Source organism: Ursus maritimus, unplaced genomic scaffold, assembly GCF_017311325.1.
Source record: "Ursus maritimus isolate PB19 unplaced genomic scaffold, ASM1731132v1 scaffold_8, whole genome shotgun sequence".
Taxonomy (NCBI): Eukaryota; Metazoa; Chordata; class Mammalia; order Carnivora; family Ursidae; genus Ursus; species Ursus maritimus.
Genome location: NW_024426996.1, coordinates 17,484,192 through 17,488,120, shown reverse-complemented (window position 1 = coordinate 17,488,120; position 3,929 = coordinate 17,484,192). Strand labels below are relative to the sequence as shown.

Sequence of the window (3,929 nt, the reverse complement as noted above, 5' to 3'; positions counted from 1 at the left end):
CACAAGACTGTATGTGTTTACAACTTATTCCATACCAGCCAGCGAGCACTTGCTTACTCCTGTAACAGTAGCATCCATCCCATTAATGTTTTAGTTTTATTTTTGAATGTTCTTATTTTGTACATGTTTTCATTAGGGCATATAAACAAAGTTTATATCGGGGTGCCTGGGTGGCGCAGTCATTGTTAAGCGTCTACCTTCGGCTCGGGGCGTGATCCCGGTGTTCTGGGATCGAGCCCCACATCAGGCGCCTCCGCTGTGAGCCTGCTTCTTCCTCTCCCACTCCCCCTGCTTGTGTTCCCTCTCTCTCTGGCTGTCTCTGTCAAATAAATAAATAAAATCTTAAAAAAACAAAACAAAACAAAACAAAAACAAACAAAAAAAACCAAACCAAAGTTTATATCAACTTTTATGTTTGTAGAAATTTATGAAATAGAAAATGTATGTAAATCAACTTTGATTTGCAAGTATTTGCAAAAATTTTTCTCCTTTAAATATAAAGGAGAAACATTTGAAACACCCCCAGGCAACATGCCCACGGATAGATTAATCTGGTATTAGATTTGAGATTTCCAGCTTTTGACTACCTACCTATCTACTATTCTTGAATAAAGCTTAAGTTAGAAGATGGTCATTCATTGGCATATCAAAGAGTCATTTATAGAACATCCAAAAGCTCAGAAATTTAAACCCTGGAATATATGATCTCTAAGAATTTCAGGGGTTGAATTACATTATTAGTTTTGAGAAAAGATGATCATCAAGGCTAAAAGTCCTGACCCTGGCCACCCAATTGCCAATCCGGAATCAAATCTATTGATTTAGAAAATTGTATTATCTTTCAAAGGTGAAATAAGGAAAAAAAATTTGAGTATGATACCCATATTATACTCAAATATCCATTGTTTGCTGATAATCTGATTTTCTGTTCTTTCATCAAAATTAACAAATTAATAAACCTCTTACCTTGTTCATCACATTTTTTATCAGATAAATCTGACAAAATGATGTTGAGAAAAACACCCTTCAATTTCATTCCTAAAAGGGAAAATATTAATAAGTACAACATAAACTATATCTTATCTATACTTTTTCTCCCTCTATGATTTTCTTTTTCCATTATGTCCTCATCCACATACATTAATCACAACAAATCATGATGTGAACAGCAGTGGAAAAAGTTTAATCATTGGACATTTCTATTTTTTTTCCGATTTTCAACTTAAACCATAATCGTAAGATTTTCATGGTTTAGCCCTTTTTAAAGAACACGTAATAAATGCACCTTTCTATAAATTTTAATTCTCATAAACAGATAAGACCTCCAATTTTACTATGATTAGAAAAAAACCTCATACCAAAGATAATTTCAATTGTATTATTTATCTACTTTACATAGATTACCTCATGATAACTTAGAAACGTATTCTCAACATTAAGCTTGACATGGAAAGGATAATCATAGCTTAATATAAATACATTCCAAAACTGGTTATATCTTGTTTTATACATAATGCTTTTAGTTATTTGACAAGGTTTGCAATCATCAGAAGCACATACGCTTTAAAGGAAAAGGCGGAGAGTTGTCACTCCTAATGAAGAACTTTTAAGCAGTGATAAAGGGAGAAGGCTCAAAAGGTTACAAATCTTGGGCACTAATTAGAATTCTGCCAATTATGGGCATTCTGACTGCGTGGCAAAGTCTGTATTTTGCTCATTAAGAGGGACAGAAGACCATGGGGGGAGGGGAGCAACAGAAAGAAAAGTATGGGGTGCCTCTCTGACTCTTGATCTCAGCTCAGGTCTTGATCTCAGGGTCATGAGTTCAAGCCCTGTGTTGGGCTCTACGCTGGGTGTGGAGTCTACTTAAAAAAAAAAAGAAAAAGAAAAAAGTATACTTACTATATTGGATAAAGCTTTTGAGGAAAAGGACAAATTGCTTTAAAGCTGCTGCATATTTATACCTTCATTCCATCCTATGTCAAATATTTATGTAAGTGCCATTAAGTAATTGGACTACATTCCTTGAAAAACTGGAAACAGAAATTTCAACCTTTCCAAGTCAGTCTGCACCCCAAGCAAAATACCAGGGGTACTTATATCTACGTCTACTTCAGCCTCTCTAACCATCTCCACCTAGGAAGAATTGGGAAAAGGGAAATGGGCCCAAGAAAAATATATATGATCAAGGTAGAGTATTCTAACTATAAAATGAGCTTTCTTATACACTCCTTAGAAAATTTCCAAAAGGAGTGTAGCATCACTTATGGAATTTATATATTCACAGGCAAGAAACTGTGCACCTTAGAAAAGAGCACTTATTTGGATACATAGACTCTCATACTTCTAATGATCTGACCAGAGGGTCAAATATCAAACTCCTGATTCAATAAATTGAAGCAGTTAAAGAAAAAAGAGTCAAGTATGGTGGTCTACCTCCAAGAGGATCCCCAACAATCCCCCACCCTTGGTATTCAGACCCTTATTTGTGCCCACCTACATGTTGTCTTGGCATTTCTCTCTTGGATCATTCCCTCTGGTGGAAGCCAGCTGTCATGTTGTGGGGATACTCAGGCAGCCTTTGTTCACATGGTGAAGAACTGAAGTCTTTAGCCAACAGCCATCAAGGAACTGAGGCTTGCCAAATCAGTCTGGAAAACTGATGTCTCTCCACTTCGCCCTCCTCCCACTGTAAGATAAACATCTGTTGTTGTAAACTACTAAGTTTTGGGTAATTTTTACATAACAATAAATAATACGGAGGGCCACAATCTATATTCAAAAAGTAAAAAGTAGGGGTGCCTGAGTGACTCAGTCGGGCGGCCAACTCTTGATTTAGGCTTGGGTCATGATCGTGGGGTCCTAGGACAGAGCCCTGCATTTGGCTCCTAGCAAAGCTCTTCCTCTCCCTCTGCCCCACCCGCCCCCCTGCCACTTGCTCTCATGCTTTCTCTCCTGAAAATAAATAAATTTTTATTTTTATTTATTTTTTTTTTTAAAGATTTTATTTATTCATTCGACAGGATAGAGACAGCCAGCGAGAGAAGGAACACAAGCAGGGGGAGTGGGAGAGGAAGAAGCAGACTCCCAGCGGAGGAGCCTCATGTGGGGCTTGATCCCACAACGCTGGGATCACGCCCTGAGCCGAAGGCAGTCGCCCAACCGCTGTGCCACCCAGGCGCCCCAATAAATAAATTTTTAAAAAGATTTTATATATTTATTAGAGAGAGCACGCACATGAAGAGTGAGAGAGAGAGCGAGAGAGAGAGAACAGGAGCAGGGGCAGGGGAGAGGGAGAAACAGACTTCCCACTGAGCAGGGAGCCAGATGTGGGGCTCAATCCCAGGACCCTGGGATCATGACCTGAGCTGAAGGCAGACACTTAACTGACTGAGCCACCCAGGCGCCCCTAAATAAATCAATCTTAAAAAAAAAAAAAGGTAAAATGTACAACTTATGAACTAAGTGAAAAGATCTGAAATTTTGGGGAAAGGATCAGATTCAGAACAGTTTTTTATAGTTGGTCACCAATAATTTCAAAACCCCAGGGCTTTCTGAACTGAAAGGATGAAAAATTCAGCAAGAATGCCAGTTACTAGAAATACATTTTCATATATGAGGGTAATAAGAGTTCTAGTAGAACTAGCTAAGCATCTGACAAAAGGGTAGATGTTCAACAAGGAAGATAGCGGTCCTGGAAAGCAAAAAGTCTACTTGCTTTCGAGGTACCTAGGTGGTTCAGTTCATTAAGCCTTTGCCTCCAACTCAGGTCACGATCTTGGTCCCAGGCTCGAGCTCCACCTCTGGGCTCCCTGCTCAGCAGGAAGTCTGCTTCTCCTTCTGCAGCATCGGGCGGGGGAGGGTGATGGGCTCAGCTTCTCTTTCTACACCCAAGCAGCATCCTCTAGCAGCACGACACCCCCCCCCCC

The 3,929-nt window shown here is 39.3% G+C and overlaps 1 long non-coding RNA gene across 2 annotated transcripts in view; it reads right to left on the bottom strand.

Annotated features, from left to right (window-relative positions):
- Window positions 1–265: 265 nt before the first annotated feature.
- Window positions 266–3,929, bottom strand: part of LOC103665365 — a 6,770-nt gene continuing 3,106 nt past the window's right edge. Inside the window, exons 4-6 of one of the 2 annotated variants that reach the window (XR_005833469.1) lie at window positions 2,501–2,689; window positions 967–1,038; window positions 266–319 (exon numbers count right to left, since the gene is read on the bottom strand). This is a non-coding gene — a long non-coding RNA (uncharacterized LOC103665365). Of the gene's footprint in view, window positions 320–966; window positions 1,039–2,496; window positions 2,690–3,929 lie in introns of both variants that reach the window. The other variant, XR_569277.2, reaches the window with a different exon arrangement.